The sequence below is a fragment of the Dipodomys merriami genome, unplaced genomic scaffold, assembly GCF_024711535.1.
Source record: "Dipodomys merriami isolate MVZ:Mamm:240054 unplaced genomic scaffold, mDipMer1.0.p SCAF_2, whole genome shotgun sequence".
In the NCBI taxonomy this organism is placed as follows: domain Eukaryota; kingdom Metazoa; phylum Chordata; class Mammalia; order Rodentia; family Heteromyidae; genus Dipodomys; species Dipodomys merriami.
In genome coordinates this window covers 43,463,990-43,482,543 of record NW_027203381.1, presented here as the reverse complement: position 1 = coordinate 43,482,543, position 18,554 = coordinate 43,463,990, and the positions used below count along the sequence as shown (strand labels likewise).

The window sequence follows — 18,554 nt, the reverse complement described above, 5'->3', positions numbered from 1 at the left end:
AGGCAGGTGCTCTACTACTTGAGCTACAAGCTCCTATCTCTTTTTTGCTTTAGCTAATTTTCATCTAGGGTCTTGACTTTACCCAGGACCAGCCTCAGACTGTGATTCTCCTGTTTATGCCTCCTGTCTAGTTGAGGCATGTACCATCATACCTGGTCTATTTGTTGAGAAGGGTATCTATCATTGTTTGCCTAGGTTGGCTTTGAACCACAGTCTTTCCAACCTCTGCTTCCTTAGTAGCTGTGATTTCAGGCATGTATCACCATTCTAGGCTAAGGAGCAATCTTTCAAAAAGTGAATCATATCATTTTATTCTGAGGCTTGAAATCTTCCATTGACTTCTTATAAGATTGAGAATAATATCCAGCCTCCTCTGTTTTTCTAAGAACATACCAGAACTAGCTAATACTTCTCTGACCTTGTCCTGAACTAGTTTCCACTTCATGTACTGTGTTCCAGACACTAATTTACTGTGTTACATTCTATAAATTAAAAAAAAATGTAGATTTTTCATTATTTCAGCACTTGGTCAGGTGGGTCCTATACTTGGTAGAAGGTAAAAGATTTATATGGTGTGAAGAAAAATTGGGTCCTAGACTTGAAAAGGTCTTTGAAATCACCACAGCGATGGTAGATCACTATGAGACTTTTTCCTTATGATTTACCTTTTGTGTCTCTCCTAGAACTAGACAAAGTTACATGCTTTTCTGTTTCATTGTCTGATGTAGTTTCTGGGGTTAAGGTATCTAGTAGGTGCTCAAGAAATACAGTACACAGTGAAGCTTGAGCCTGTGTTACTATATTTTAAATACAAACCATATTTTCTGTACTTTGACTATTCAAGCTTTAAGTTTCTCAGGTCTTGAAAAAAACTCAGTATTTCTCACTTGAAATGGAAATTGCCATGTGAGTTTATTTCTAAAATATGTACCAAATAAAGCTTTAGTTTTTAGTGATTACCTGGAAGAAATAAGATAGAGATAGAACATGCACACAACATGGTGTCTGGTGGGAAGTAAAGAATAGAGTGTACACAAGTGTATTCATAGAAATATGATAGATCCAGGGGAGATCTTAAGTGATGTAATTCTTTAGAAAGGTTCACAGTCCAGCACAATATACACCAGGAATTAGGCAGTAAAAAATGAGGGTCAGGTTAAGGGGAGTGGGTAAATAAATCAAGAGAGGAAAGGGTAAAATATAAAAATGGAAGCATATTCTACAAAATTAAGAAAATTGAGAAAAAGGGTGGGGTTGAGAGGAATGGGAGATGTGATGAAAGGGGTGGCCACTATATTCATATGCTATTTTGTAGAATGGCAGCTCATTTGTACAACTACTTAAAGTAAAGAATAAAATAAAAAGCATACAGCTGAAGGGCTTTGACTAGAGAGGGAAACTTGTTTCTACCTGGTAGCCTATATTTCAAAGTACCAGAAAGCTTCGATTTTTAGAAAGCAGATTCTTGATTATTTTCTTTGGCTACAGTAAATTGGGAGAAACAGGAGAGCTCCTAGTCAGCTCAAAAGCAAGAAAGAGAAAAAGCAAAAGAAAAGGTGCCGCCACCATCCCATAAGACAATGTAAGCTGCTCAACACAAGCATTTCAGGGAAAGGTTTGGTAACTTATAATGTTGCGGTTACCATGGTGATGATGTATTTTTAATGATCCCACTAAATGGTAGTATAACTACTTGTAACTAAGGAGTACTGAATAGTCACAGCTGTGCTGTGTGAAATAAAAGTGTTATGTAACAGAACATCACTTTGGAATATCATCTATGTACATTTTAGAAAAGGAAAAGGCCTTAGAGAATGTTAATTCTTGTTTCATCAGACACAAGTGAATTAAACTGGGAGATACTTGGGTATACTACACAGATAAAGATCTGGAAGCAGACTGAATAATTTTCTGTCTATTTAGCTAATGAGAACCTTAAGATGGTATTTAGGTTTTCTGACTGTTCAAATGGTTTCTACCATTGCATGATGCCTTTTGCCAATACAATGTGACACAGAAAGCACTGTAGTCCTTTTCATATATCAAATTTGATGTATAGGAAGCTGTAATACCTGGTGGGGTATAATGAGGTTAGGGCCTGGAAGAAGTAGTAATAGATGAGTAGTAATATGACTAGTGAGAATCCATAGATGGAATCAGGCACTTTGCAAGTGTGTGTGTGTGTGTGTGTGTGTGTGTGTGTGTGTGTGTGTGTGTGTGTGTGTGTGTGTGTGTGTGTGTGTGTGTGTGTGTGTGTGTGTGTGAATGTGTAAAAGCTTTTTCTGTGTGAAAAGTGATGGCTTTTTCCTGGTTGATGAGATCAATATATAAGAAATGGAAAAGTAAGTGTTGAGAAAAAATATGTTTACAAGGTAAAGACTAATTCTTTCTTTCTTTCTTTCTTTCTTTCTCTTTCTTTCTTTCTTTCTTTCTTTCTTTCTTTCTTTCTTTCTTTCTTTCTTTCTTTCTTTCTTTCTTTCTTTCTTTCTTTCTTTCTTTCTTTCTTTCTTTCTTTCTTTCTTTCTTTTTTCTTTTCTTTTTGGGTCCAGTTGTGGGGCCTGAACTGTGGGCCTGGGCGCTGTCCCTAAGCTCTTCAGCTCAAGGCTAGCACTCTACCACTTGGGCCACAGCGCCACTTCTGGCTTTTTTTCCTGCTTATGTGGTGCTGAAGAATCGAACCCAGGGCCTCATGCATGCAAGGCAAGTGCTCTACCACTGAGCCACCTTCCCAGCCTGAGACTAATATCTTTTTTATTGGGGGGGGGGGTTCGGTCGTAGGGCCTGAACTCTGGGCCTGGGCATTGTCCCTCAGCTCTTCAGCTCAAGGCTAGTGCCCTACCACTTGAGCCACAGCACCACTTCTGGCTTTTTTTGCTTATGTGGTGCTGAGGAATCAAACCCAGGGCCTCATGCATGCAAAGCAAGCACTCTACCACTGAGCCACCTTCCCAGCCCTGACTAATTTCTTTTATAAGGAGCATGTGCATATCCAAATATAGTTGAGGGCTAGCTCAGTGATAGAGCACTTGCCTAGCAAGTGTAAAGCCCTGGGTTTGATCCCCATCAACGCAAAACAAACAAGCGAACAAAAACAGAACAAAATCCTCTGACTGTTGAGAATAGCTTTGTCTGTAACAGCACCAACCTGGAAAACAATTCAAATGTAAAACAATAGGTGAATTGCTAAACAAACTACTATATATCTGTGTAGTGAAATACTATTCCACAACAAAAGTAGACTATTAAAAATTCAGTTGAAATTAGAGTGAAGGAATTCAGTAGAAAATATATGCAACAAGAATTACAAAATGCTCAGTGAAATGAAAATTATGGATTCTTGCCATCAATGAAATTAAAACAATTGAAATTCATAGTTTTTACCCAACAAATTAAAAACACCAAACAGATTAAAAGCAAGCAAGATAATATTCTGTGTGGTGAAGAGACAAGGGATAAACAGATTCCTGAACTGTTATGAGGAGTTAAACTGAGACCAAAATTCTGGAAATCAAGTTACTAATATAGATTTAGAGCTTTACAAATGTTTATAATCACTCATTCACGTTCTAAAGAGATGGTATCATTCTCAAGCAACATTTAAAGGCTCAAAAAGATTTATATGTGAAAGTAGTTCCTGTAGTGTTATTTAAAACAGTAAAAAATGTATATGAAAAGGTGTAAGAAGGGAGAAGGTTTAAAAACCTGATTTCTATGAATCCACAAAATTGTCTCGAAATTTTTGTTAATGATATAAAAATACCTTGTAATATAATGCATTTAAAAATTCAGACTTCTAAAATGATTTTAATCATAATCCTTTTCTAGAAAGAAGTACACTAAAATGTTGCAGGATAATTGTTCTTTCATTTTTTTTGTACTTTTGTATATTTTTCTCAGACTCTAATAATAAATTTTTTATTACCAGAAATGAAACAATAGTGTTGTATAAACACTATTATCAGCATATTTTTCCCATGTCACTTCCATTGTATTGACTTGACAAAAATTTGTTGTTCCAAGAAACATTAGACATTACAAAGATATCTCTGGGAAAAATCTTACGAAAAAGCAATAAGATTTGATGCTTTTATTTGTAAATATCTAGGTAAGCTCTTATTTTGGCCAAATGCTGAGAAAACATACACGAGGAAGACATTGTCCCTGCAGCCACAGTTTGTGGTTCACTAGGAAGCTAAGCATGTAAGAATCATGATAATCACCCCACATGTGCCCAGTAACAGTAACAAGCAGGAAGGACTATAGAGTCTTCTTTAGGACAGAGGGAGGGAGCAATGTCTGATTCAGTGTTGAATGATGGCTAGGAGATCATAGGTAGTCCTAAATGAGACCTTTGCTGACTGCACTGGGTAGGAGGCTGTATACAGCATGGGGGTCTGACAGGGCAGTATTAGTATAAGCATTCCTTCTTCTGATTTGGCTGGAAAAGCAGAGAAAGGCCAGTTAGGGGAAAACCTTTACAAGATGTCAGGGCCATACTTTGTAAGCCTGAAGGTATCATGAAGGAGTCATATAAATGAATCAGATTTGATCAAGTAGTGAAAGAATAAGCTCTGTCTCCAGCAACAAAAATAATCATTAATCATTGACTGAATAATGATTTCAACCTTTATATTAAAACAAAACTCAAGATGGAAGAACTTAAAACCCAATGGTTCACCCAACCTGCTGTTTTGCCTTGTATTATCCCGAGGAGGCTGTTTGATATTGGGGAGGACATAGTTGGCTATATGATGATATTAATGAGGCTTAAGCCATAGTCTCCTTGTAAATTTAGTTGGCAAAAGAAAGTGTTTGTTTTGTGGCTTCCAGCTAAATGAAGCAGTTTGCAGTGCATCTGCTATGTATTTATAGAGGGCATTCATGTGTTGGAAGAGTTGAACTGCATCTGTACCAAAAATCTGTTAATTGATCAAAAGGAAGGCTGTCCACATGCGTTGTGTCTCAGACCCCACTGGTTGTCCTGATGATAAAGTTAGCATGGCTGGTCCTAGTGACTCATGCCTGCAATCCTGTAATCCTATAATCCTAGTTATTCAAGATCAGAGTAGCCAAAAAGTTTTTGAGGCCATATCTGAACCAAGGTATGAAAAGCAAGGTATTGTGGCACATTCCTGTTATCACAGCTACACAGGAGGCTGAAATTTAGAAGATAATAGCTGCTCAGGCTAGCCAGGCGTAAATATAAGGCCCTAATTTAAAAAAAAGCCAAAATGGGCAGCGGCATGGGTCAAGTTGTAGAGCATCTGCTTAGGAAGTACAAGTTCCTGAACTTTAAGTCTCTCCAAAAACATAAAAAGAAAGTAAAGGGTTATTAGATGGTTTTGGAGCAATTTTACTGTCTTTTGTTGGCCTAAGCATTGTTCTCGAATTATCTATAACTATGCTTTACAACATGGCCACCCTCGTCCCTCACATTTCTCATGTGTCAGTGTTTTTCCTTTATTCAGAACTACTACTGAATAATTTCTACATTGCTCTGTTCTCTTGATTTCTATAATAACAGTGGATGAATAATAATAGTAATGAAGAAAAAAATAAACAATCTCCAAATTCACTTACTCCTATGTTTACATGCTTGGTTGTCTTTTAAAGCCATATATCAGTTCAGTTCATGTTTAAAATGTGTAGCTCCAGGCAAGAACTTTTAATCTGGATTCTTGGATACTATTGATGATAAAGTAAAAATACTATTAAGTATTTTCTGAGGTCTGTCTCTGCCTGTGTAATGGGAGAGTAGTTGAATACTTTCTATTTCCCTTATGTAGCATGATGATGCCTAGTGAAAGGGGATTAAATTGGGATGCAGGAGACACAGTTTACTTACTGTATGATTTGTGATGGTTTGTTTTGTGGGGTCAGCTTGATTAGAGTAAAGCATTCCCAGATAACTGGCGAGATATTATTTCTAGATAAGTGTATGGAGTGGCTTTGGGAAGAGATTCACATTTGAGTTGTCAGACTGAATAAAAACATCATCTCAGTGGGCGCCAGAGGCTCACGCCTATAATTAGGAGGCTGAGATCTGAGGATCATGGTTCAAAGCCAGCCCAGGCAGGAAAGTCCGTGAGACTCTTATTTCCAATAAACCACTAGAAAACCAGAAGTGGCGCTGTGTCTCAAGAGGTAGAGCGCTCACCTTGAGCTGAAGAGCACAGGGACATTGCCCAAGCCCAGAGTTCAAGCTCCCCAAGACCGACGAAAGAACAACAACAACTTACCCCCACCATCATCTCTTACCTATGTGAATGAACATCATACATTCCCAAGGGCTCCAATAGAATACACTTGGAAGAGGCTGAGATATCTATCTTCTACCAATTTTGCTCAGTGGTGCTCTGGGTTCTAGGATCTTTTAACTAGGGGACTTTTTTTTTATATCAATCCTTGCCCCTAGCTTCTCTGGACTGAATTATTACTGAATTTCCTGTTTCTTTACCTTAAGAGGCTTTCAGCCTTCAAAATTACAGGGGCCTATTCTTATAATTCTCAGAAACCTCTCTCTATCCTATTGTTTCTCTGAAGAACTCTGACTAATATATCTTAAGCCAAGGATTTCTTGATGTCACTGTAGTTCATTTTCTCCATATTCTTCATATCTCAGTCATATATTTTCTTAAGTTGGTGGTGAACTAACTCTTCAGAGAGATGGTGAAATACAGGAGGAATTTAGGAGAGAAAACTGGGAGTCCTTTCTGGAAGATAGGGTAACATGGTAAAAAGGGAGAGAAGGAGGCATGGAATTCAAGAATGCCATGAGAATTAGATATGCAGGGAACTCTGGGATCCAATGAAACAGGAACTTTGTTGAGGGAAAGAAATAAGATGCTCTCATACACGAATAATCATAATAAAGGAATAAATGTCTGGTAGGGAAGAGCCTAAAATATCTGATGTAGAAGGCTCTGGAGAATGAGGAGACATAAAGAAATACCACAGTGAAGAAACTGACAGGGAGATTTCCCCCCCCCCCCCTCCCAGTTTGTAGCAAATAGGTCAGGATGAATCACAAGGGTAAACTTGACTTATTCACTTGCAGTCTAAGAAATCAGCTTAAGGCTATTTAATAAAAATACTCATGGAAAATTGCATGTAGATACCATTTTGTTTGATAAACTAGACTCTGCTCTTGCTCTAAGGCTTTCAACATTGGGAAGCTGTCTTTGTACTGATATTTAAAAGAATTTTAATAGCCTATTTTTAGGGTAGTTTTAGGCTTAGGGAAAAATTGCATGGAAACCTCAATTTCCATTCACTTCTTTGTTCTTTTGCAGTTTCCCATATCAGCATATTGAATCAATGGGACACATTTGCTATAATTAATCAATCAGTATTGATGGAGAGGGTTCACTCTTGGTGTTCTACAGTTCTGTAAATTTTGACTAATGTATGACATATGTTCACCATTATAATATCATGAAGAATATACTTCACAACCCTAAAAATCTTCGGTGTTATATGTATTCATTTATTCCTTACCTCCTTCTCCTGAACTTCTTGTAACCTTGGATCTTTTTTTTTTAATTTATTTTTTATTGTGAAAATACTGTACAGAGGGGTTACAGTTACAAGGTAATGAGTACCTTTCTTATTGAGCATTGTTACCTCCTCCTTTGTTTTTCCCCTACCATACCTTCCATCCCCACCTCCCCAACTCCCTCCTCCCTCAGCTGAAGTTGTAAAGTTAGTTTTCAACTTAGTATCTTGTATATCTCATTGCTACAGTGGGTCAACCTGTATCCTTATTTCAGCATTTTGTTATTTCCCTTCCCCTCCCCAAATTAGAAAATGTATATACAAGATGCAGGGCACCGGAATCAAATACAGTGAAAACAGGGGTTATACTGTGGGGGAAGAACATACCAAAGAAACAAATAACCACATGGTACATTATAAATACATTAAAAACAACAGCAAGAAAGATAAAACTTGGGGGGAGGGGGGAGGCGGGGAAGGGAGGTGAAGGGTAAACAAAGGAGGAGGCTGCAATGCTTGGTAAGAAATGTATGCATTATCCTGCCCATGTAATTGTAGCCCCTCTGTACAGTATGTTCTCAAATAAAATAAAATAAAAAAAAAGAAAGATAAAACTTCTTGTGTCCCTATCTTGGGGTTCATTTCATTTAACATCATCTATTTGGTCATATGTACATAACTTTTGAACTATTCTGCTTGTCCTAGACATATACTAGTAATTGCAAATAAGGGAAACCATGGGACCTATGTTTCTTGGGGCCTGGCTTACTTTACTTAATATATTTTTTCCAAGTCTTTCCATTTCCTAATAAATGGGGTGATGTCATTCTTTCTGATGGAGGTATAGAATTCATATATATATGTATATATATCCATATATATATCTATATCTATCCCACATTTTCTTTATCCATTCATCTACTGAGGGGCATCTGGGTTGGTTCCATATCTTAGCTACGGTGAAAAATGCTGCGACAAACAGTTGTGTTGACAGATTCAGTATATGGCCTTATTTGTGATCATTGGGGTAAATGCCCAGAAATGGGATTGCTGGGTAACAGGGGAGCTCTATGTGGAGTCTTTTGAGGAACCTCCATACTGCTTTCCAGAATGGTTGAACAAATTTGCATTCCCACCAACAATGCATTAGGGTTTGCTTTTGGCCACACCCCTCCAGCATCTGTTGTTATTAGATTACTTGATTATAGTCATTCTAACTGGGGTGAGGTGGGATCTCAATGTTGTTTTGATTTGCATTTCTTTTATGGCTAGAGAAGTTGAGCATTTCTTCATAAGCATTTCTTATTTCCTCTTCAGAGACGTCTAAGTCTTTATAAAATATATATATATATATATATATATATATATATTATTGTAAAGATACTATACAGAGGGGTTACAGTTACATGAGTAAGGTAATGAGTACATTTTCTATGGAGCATTGTTACCCTCTCCATTGTTTTTCCCTTGCTATCCCTTCCCTCCCCACCTCCCCAACTCCTCATTTTCAACATAATGTCTTGTACATCTCATTGCTACAATGAGTCAACCTGTATCCTTATTTCAGCATTTTGTTATTTCCTTTCCCCTCCCCAAATTAGAAAAATGTATATACAAGATGTAGGGCACCAGAATCAAATACAGTGAAAAGAGGTGCTATACCATGGGGGAAGAATATAAAGAAACAAAAAAATCACATAGTATATTATAAGTACATTAATAACTACAGCAAGAAAGATAAAACCTCTTGTGTTCCTATCTTGGGATTCATTTCCCTTAGCATCATCTTATATGGTCATATGAACATAGCTTTTTACTTTTTTGGCTTTTTCTAGATATAAGCCAGTTATTGCAGATACATGAAACCATGGGACCTGTGTTTCTTTGGGCCTGGCTTACTTCACTTAATATAATTTTGTCATTTAATATAATTTTTTCCAAGTCTTTTCATTTCCTAACAAATGGGGCATTCTTTTGATGAAGGCATAGAATACCATTATATATATAATGCATATGCATATATACATACATTATATATATATATATATACATACATATATCACATTTTCTTGATCCATTCATCTACTGAGGGACATCTTGGTTGGTTCCATATCTTAGCTATGGTGACTAATGCTGTGATAAACATAGTTGTGCTGGTAGCTTTAGTATGGCCTTGATTGTGATCATTTGGGTAAATGCCTAGAAGTGGGATTGCTGGGTCATAGGGGAGCTCTATGTGGAGTCTTTTGAGGAACCTCCATACTGCTTTCCAGAGTGGCTGAACAAGTTTACACTCCCACCAACAATGCAATAGGATTCCCTTCTGGCCACATCCCCTCTAGAATCTATTATTATTAGATTTCTTGCTTATAGCCACTCTAACTGGGATGAGGTAGAATCTGAATGTTGTTTTGATTTGCATTACTTATGACTAGAGAAGTTGAGCATTTCTTATATGTCTATTGGCCATTCTTATTTCATCTTTAGATAAGTCTGTTTTTAAGTCTTTAGCCCACTTATTTATCAGACAGTTGTTTCTTTGAGGTTTTGTTTTTGGAGGATTTAATTTTTTGAGTCTAAATATATTTTAGATATGAGGCCCTTGTCTGTTATATGGCTAGTGAAGATCTTCTCCCAATCTGTGTGCTTTCTATTGATCTTGCTAGCTATGTGCTTTGCCATGCAGAAGCTCTGCTGTTTCATGAAATCCCATTTGTCCAACCTTTCTTTGATGTATTGTTTTTCTGGGTCTTTATTCAGAAAATTTTGGTCTGTGCCAAGGTGCCCTATAGTTTCTCCTATTCTTTCTTGTAATGTTTTGTTGTGTCTGGTTTTACTTTGAGTTCTTTGATCCATTTGGAGTTGATTGTGGTGCAGGGTGATATATAAGGATCTAGCTTTAGTGATAGATCCTTATATGTTTTTCCAGCACCATATACTGAAGAGGCTGTCTTTCTTCCATTCTATTTTTTTGCTCCCTTATTGAAGATTAAGTGGCTATCGGTCTGTGGTTTCATTTCTGGGTCTTCAGTTCTATTCCACTGGCCTCAGGTCTGTTCTTGTGCTAGTACCAAGCTGTATTGATTACTATGACTTTGTAGTAGAGTTTGAAATTTGGAATTGATATTCCTCCAGTGCTGTTCTTTCTGCTAAGGACTGTGTTTGCTATTCAGAGTCTTTTATAGTTCTATATGAATTTTTGGATTACTTCTCCTATTTCATTGAAGAATGAGGTTGGAATATTGATAGGTATCACATTGAATTTATAGATAGCTTTTGTCAGTATTGCCATTTTCATGATGTTAAGCCTCCCAGCCCAAGAGCATGGGAGGTTTTTCCACTTCTTTAGTTCTGCTTTAATTTCCTTTTTTAGGGTTTTAAGGTTTTCATCATAGAGGGCCTTCACTTCTTTAGTTAACTCCTAGGTATTTTTTTTTAAATTGTATTTTATTTTATTTGAGAACATACTGTACAGAGGGGCTACAATTACATGGGCAGGATAATGCATACATTTCTTACCAAGCATTGCAGCCTCCTCCTTTGTTTACCCTTCACTACCCTTCCCCGCCTCCCCCCTCCCCCCACCCAATTTTACCCCCCTCCCCCCACCCAATTATACCCCCCTCTCCCCCCACACCGACATTGTAAAGCTGGTTTTGACATGACATTTTGTACTTCTCATTGTTGCAACAGGTCCACCTGAATCCTTAAACGACTTGTTTGTCCCCATCTCCTCCACATGTTATACTGACATCAAATATAGTGAAAGCGGGGGTTACACTGTGGGGGAGGGACATACAAAGCAACAAAGAAATAATCTTATAAATGCGTTAGAAACACATGCATGAAAGAAACGAAAACATTAAAATACATATTTAAGGGTTCATTTTCCTAACATCACATTATCTGACCTTTTCCGCTTGACTTATACCTATACTAGATATTGTAAATAAGGGAAACCATGGGACCTATGCTTCTTTGGGCCTGGCTTACTTCACTTAATATAATTTTTTCCAAACCTTTCCATTTCCTAACAAATGGGGAAATGTCATTCTTTCTGATGGAGGCATAGAATTCCATTGTGTATATATACCACATTTTCTTGATCCATTCATCTACTGAGGGGCATCTGGGTTGGTTCCATATCTTAGCTATGGTAAATAATGCTGCAATAAACATAGTTGTGCTGGTAGCTTTAGTGTGGTCTTGTTTGTAAACATTTGGGTAAATGCCCAAAAGTGGGATTGCTGGATCATAGGGGAGATCTATGTGAAGTCTTTTGAGGAACCTCCATACTGCTTTCCAAAGTGGTTGAACAAGTTTACATTCCCACCAACAATGAAGTAAGGTTTCTTTCTGTCCACATCCCCTCCAGCATCTGTTGTTAGAGTTCTTGATTTTTGCTGTTCTAACTGGAGTGAAGTGATATCTCAATGTTGTTTTGATTTGCATTTCTTTTATGGCTAGGGATGTTGAACATTTCTTCATGTGTCTATTGGCCATCCTTCTTTCTTCTTCAGAGAAGCTTCTCTTTAAGTCTTTCGCCCACTTATTTATTGGGCAGTTGTTTCTTTGAGGATTTGTTGTTGGGTGTTTTAATTTTTGAGTTCCAAGTATATTTTAGGTATGAGACCCTTGTCCGTTGTATGGCTAGTAAAGATCTTCTCCCAATCGGTGGGCTTTCTATTGATCTTGCCAGCTATGTCCTTTGCCCTGCAGAAGCTCTGCAATCTTATGCAATCCCATTTGTCCAACCTTTCTTTGATTTGTTGTGCTTCCGGGTCTCTATTCAGAAAATTTCGACCTGAGCCAAGGAGACCTAGGGTTTCTCCTATTCCATCCTGTAATGTTTTCAGAGTGTCTGCTTTGAGTTCAAGGTCTTTGATCCATTTGGAGTTGATTCTGGTGCAGGGTGATATATAAGGATCTAGCTTCAGTTTTCTACATGTAGTTAACCAATTTTGCCAGCACCATTTACTGAAGAGGCTGTCTTTCTTCCATTCTATTGTTTTAGCTTCCTTATCGAAGATTAGATGGCTATAGGTCTGTAGGTTCATTTCTGGGTTTTCAATTCTATTCCATTGGTCCTGAGGTCTGTTCTTATGCCAATACCAAGCTGTTTTGATTACTATGGCTTTATAGTAGAGTTTGAAATTTGGTATTGATATTCCTCCAGCAGTGTTCTTTCCGTTGAGGAGCGTTTTTGCTATTCGGGGTCTTTTATTGTTCCATATGAATTTTTGGATTGCCTCTTCTATTTCCTTGAAGAATGAGGGTGGAATTTTGATAGGTATCGCGTTGAATTTGTAGATAGCCTTGGGAAGTATTGCCATTTTCACGATGTTAATCTTTCCAATCCAGGAGCATGGGAGGTTTTGCCATTTTTTAAGTTCTGTGTTGATTTCCTTTTTCAAGATTTTAAAGTTTTCATCATAGAGGTCCTTCACTTCTTTGGTTAAGTTAATTCCTAGGTATTTTATTTTTTGAGGGGCTATTACAAAAGGAGTTGTTTTTTTGATTTCAGTTGTGCTTTTTTCATTATTGGCATATAGGAAAGCCAATGGTTTTTGTGGGTCAATTTTATACCCTGCTATTCTGCCAAAATTTTGAATCAGCTTGAGTAACTTGAGAGTGGAGTCCATGGGGTTCTTTAAATAGAAGATCATATCATCTGCAAAAAGGTAGAGTTTTATTTCATTTTTCCCTATTTGGATCCCCTTTATGTTTGCATCTTTTCTTATTACTCTAGTGAGACATTCTAATACTAAATTGAAGAGAAATGGATAGAGCAGGCATCCTTGTCTCATTCTTGAATTTGGAGGAAATGGCTTTAACTTTTTGCCATTAATTATAATGTTGGCTGTAGGTTTGTCATACACAGGCTTTATTATATTGAGGAATGTTCCCTGGATTCCTAGTTTCTCCAGAGGTTTATTTTTTTTTTATCATAACGGGTTGTTGTATCTTGTCAAATGCTTTTTCTGCATCTATTGAGATAGTCATGTCTTTCTTATCCTTACTGTTGTTGATGTGATGAATTATATTGATTTGCATATATTGAACCAGCTTTGCATCCCTGAAATGAATCCTGTTTGATTGTGGTGTATGATTTTTTTTGATGAATTATTGAAGTTGCTTGGCCAAAATTTTGTTGAGAAGTTTCGCATCAATGTTCATCAAAGAAATGGGTCTGTAGATTGCATGAAGTTGCAGAGCTTCTGCATGGCAAAGGACATAGCTAGCAAGATCAATAGAAAGCCCACGGATTGGGAGAAGATCTTCACTAGCCATACAATGGACAAGGGTCTCATATCTAAAATATAACTGGAACTCAAAAAATTAAAACCCCCAACAACAAATCCTCAAAGAAACAACTGCCCAATAAATAAGTGGGCTAAAGACTTAAAGAGAGGGGCTGGGAAGGTGGCTCAGTGGTAGAGTGCTTGCCTTGCATGCATGAGGCCCTGGGTTCGATTCCTCAGCACCACATAAGCAAAAAGAAAAAAGCCGGAAGTGGCACTGTGGCTCAAGTGGTAGAGCGCTATCCTTGAGCTGAAGAGCTGAGGGACAGCGCCCAGGCCCAGAGTTCAGGCCCTACGACCGGACCCAAAAAAAAAAAAAAAAAAAAAAGACTTAAAGAGAAACTTCTCTGAAGAGGAAAGAAGGATGGCCAATAAACACATGAAGAAATGCTCAACCTCCCTAGCCATAAAAGAAATGCAAATCAAAACAACATTAAGATACCACCTCACCCCAGTTAGACTGGCAAAAATCAAGAACTCTAATAACAACAGATGCTGGAGGGGATGTGGACAGAAGGGAACCTTACTGCATTGTTGGTGGGAATGTAAACTTGTTCAACCACTTTGGAAAGCAGTATGGAGGTTCCTCAAAAGACTCCACATACAGCTCCCCTATGACCCAGCAATCCCACTTTTGGACATTTACCCAAATGTTTACAAACAAGACCACACTAAAGCTACCAGCACAACTATGTTTATTGCAGCATTATGTACCATAGCAAAGATCTGGAACCAACCCAGATGCCCCTCAGTAGATGAATGGATCAAGAAAATGTGGTATATATACACAATGGAATTCTATGCCTCCATCAGAAAGAATGACATTGCCTCATTTGTTAGGAAATGGAAAGACTTGGAAAAAATTATATTAAGTGAAGTAAGCCAAGCCCAAAGAAACATAGGTCCCATGGTTTCCCTCATTTGCAATAGTTAGTATTATGTATGAGTCAAGCAGAAAAGGTCAGAAAATGTGATGTTAGGAAAATGAACCCTAAGATATGTATTTAAATGTTTTTTTTCTTTCATTCATTTGTTTCTAACACATTTATATGATTATTTCTTTGTTGCTTTGTGTGTTCCTCCCCCACAGTATAACCCCTGCTTTCACTGTATTTGATGTCAGTATAATTTGTGGAGGGGATGGGGAAAAACAAGTCGTTTAAATAAGGATACAGATGGACCCGTTGCAACAATGAGAAGTACAAGTTGTCATGTAAAGTTCGAAAACGAACTTTACAACTTTGGTGGGGGGGGGTGGGGGGAGGATTGGGTGTGGGGGGAGGCTTGGAAGGGATGGGAAGGGGAAACAAAGGAGGAGGCTACAATGCTTGATAAGAAATGTACACATTATTTGGCCCATGTAATTGTAACCCCTCTGTACAGTTTTTTCACAATAAAAAATTAAAAAAAATAATTAAAAAAAAGAAATGGGTCTGTAGTTCTCTGTCTTTGATGAGTCCCTGCCTGGTTTTGGGATGAGAGTTTGTATGGCTTCATAGAATGAGTTTGGTAGTGAACTTTCTCTTTCAATTTCATTGAAGAGTTGCAGGAATTTTGGTGTGAGTTCTGCTTTGAAGGCCTTGTAGAATTCAGCTATAAATCCAGACGGTCCTGGGCTTTTCTAGGATAGGAGGTCTCCTATTGCTGTTTCTATTTCAGTGCTTGATGTGGGTCAGTTAAGTTGGTTTAAATCATCTTGGTTTAGTTTGCACATGTCAATATTTGCTAGAAAAACTATCCAATTCTTCCAGATTCTAATTTTTTTTCATTTTTAATATTTTATTTATATAAAATACATTTAAAACATCTTGTTTTAAACACCATGTAAAGCAGACTAGAAAATCAGTTCCACTTTACAGAGCAAGAATGGAAAGTAGGGGTCTTGGGAATTGAATCCAGGGCTTCACATATTAGACCACCGAGCACAGCCCCAACCCTAGCAACTAAGACGGACCTGATATAAACCCCAGGCCTACCATACACTTACGACTTTCCAACACATCATTGCTAAGTAATCTGATTACCCAATGCTGCATAGTATCAATAACACGTGTTCCTGGCAAGTTAAATCAAAGCAGCCTAATGAATTACCTCATTACTCGAACATTTTAAAGGCGTTATACCTCTAACCCAGTTTCACATCTATGTTTTTGAGGATACCATGAACCAAAATTTCAGCAAAGTGGATCTAAAATGATCCAGGAAAATAGCAGTTAAGTATTTTTCACTTTAATTTGGGTTTGGCACATGTTTATCAAGTGCTTAGATGGTACTGTAGCTGAGGTCCATCCATTAGAGGTGGGCACTGTTAGATGGGAGGCAAATGTAATTAGATCAGTGTACAGGGTCATGAGGCAATGTTATTTGGTTGCTTTTGCCTAATTTATCATGTCTTACCCCAAAATGCTGGAACAGATGCCACTGATGGCCAACTGCCCTCTTCACACCAAGTATGATGTGCTCACTTTGGGCTTTGGAATACTTTGGGTAGAAGATAAATCTAGGGACTGTAGGTGGAGCTCTCAATGACTGCTGCCTTTATCGAGACTGCCAAACCTCAACACTTGAGTCTCAGGAATCCTTGCCATCAACAGGGCTTAACAACCAAGAATCAGCAGGGCACCGGTGGCTCAGCCTGTAATCCTAGCTACTCAGAAGGCTGAGATCTGAGGATCATGGTTCAAAGCCAGCCTGGGCAGGAAAAGCCATGAGACTCTTCAATAAACCACAGAAAACTGAAAGTGGTGTTGTAGCTCAAGTGGTAGAGTGCTTGCCTTGAGTGAAGAGGTCAAGGACAGCTCCCCGGCCCACAGTTCAAGCCCCACAAGTGACAAACCAAAAAACAATCAAGAATCAATGATGAGCATTAAGAAATAGCACTTGTTTTTAAGTCTTTTCAAAACAAGGCCTTATGGGGCTGGGAAGGTGGCTCAGTGGTAGAGTGCTTGCTTCCCATGCACCACATAAGCAGAAAAAGCCAGAAGTGGTGCTGTGGCTCAAGTGGTAGGGTGCTAACCTTGAGCTGAAGAGCTGAGGGACAGTGCCCAGGCCCAGAGTTCAGGCCCCACGACCAGCAAAAAAACCCAAGGCCTTAGAACTCCCAAGTATACCCAGAGCTTGGTCTAATGGTGCAAATCTTGTACAAATGCTTAGGTTCTTCATTCACAACATTAAACCCCATACAGAAGATACAACAAAGTCAGGACGACTCCTTCCTCTGGGCTATGTGTTGATTGGAGATAGCCGCCAATGTGGAAAAGGATGGAACTCCTCCTCGGGACTGGGCTGCCATCTTTCCCCTTACTTTCCAACTTCTGTAGGTAGGAAACAATCTCTGAAGATGTAACAGTTCAAATCCACCACAATTTGGCATCCGAGTCTAGTTCAGCTGGTGGATGAGCTGATTGATGCTTTCACCCCGATAGCCAGGTGAGCCCATCTCCTTGAGGAAGCCCACTCTGTTTTTGGTAGCATGACGGGCAACAGAGAGTTGGAAAGGGCACAAAAACCTGGAGATCTGCTGGAAATACTTCCCTGGGAAGGCGATTTCATGAATGAGGTCTTCCAGGCAAATGACATCAAATTTCCCCAGGTGCTCCTCAATCATGGTATTGTCTGTCAGAGGGATGATCTTATTCTGAACCTTTGCCTGTCCACGTTTCAGGATGAGTTCTCGCACAGACTTCAGATTTGGAAATCCCCAGGTCACATAAGGTTCCACTATACGCAACATTTTTATGTTATCGGGAGTGACTTTGACAAAGACACCACTAAACAATTTCTTCAGACGAAGTATTGCAATGGTCCTCTTCACCAGTAAACTCACCCCGACAATTCTTTCGTTGCGTATAACAAAGGCCAAGGTATGTTTATCAGGAACTTCCAAAGCACGAGGTTTCACATCCAGACGTCTGACACGCACCATGTCACGCTGCTGTCGCCAGGATTCATGGAGAAATGATTCCAGTCGCTTAAATCTAAATGCTTTTCCTTTCCTCTCCTTTTTTGCTAAAAGTGCTTGCTTGGCTTGTGTGGCTTTGAGGGCTTGATAAGCTTTCCTCTTTTTCAGGAGATTTTCTGGAACCAAAGGGATCCTTTTTCTTTCCCCTTCTTCCGCCATCTTTGACGTGCCCAGATTCTAATTTTTGTGAATTATAAATAATGATGTTACAGTTATCCATGTGCAGTGTTTGGATGGACATAGATTTTTAAATCAATTGGGTAAACATTAGGGAGTATTATTTCTGGATTATATGATAAAATACACTTGGGTATAAGTTGTATTTCCAGTAGCAATATTTCCTGTGTTTCCACATCCTTACTAACATGTGGTGCTGCCAGTCCTTGAATTTGGTTTTAGAAATGTATAGTGGCATGTTAATATTTGTATCTAAGTACCTTAAGATTAAGGTGTATTTATATGTCAATGTTCTAAATATATCAACTGTTAGATACTTTCAGAGTAAATGACAAACACAACCCAATTATATGTTGTCTATAAGATTTATTTTATGTATTTATTTTTTGTTGATTATGGGACTTGAACTCAGGGCCTGGGCACAGTCCCTGAGGTTTTTTGGTCAGGTCTAGTGCTCTACCACTTTCAGACACACTTCTGCTTCCAGTTTTCTGGTGGTTAAATGGAGATAAGAGTCTCACTGACATTCCTGCCTGGGCTGGATTTCAACCATAATCCTCAGATGTAGACCTGCTGAGTAGCTAGGATTACAAGTGTGAGCCAGCAGCCCCTGGACTAAT

The 18,554-nt window shown here is 38.4% G+C and overlaps 1 pseudogene; it reads right to left on the bottom strand.

Annotated features, from left to right (window-relative positions):
* Positions 1–16,943: 16,943 nt before the first annotated feature.
* On the bottom strand, positions 16,944–17,921 carry LOC138831613 (large ribosomal subunit protein uL30-like 1 pseudogene; annotated as a pseudogene).
* Between the last annotated feature and the right edge of the window lie 633 nt (positions 17,922–18,554).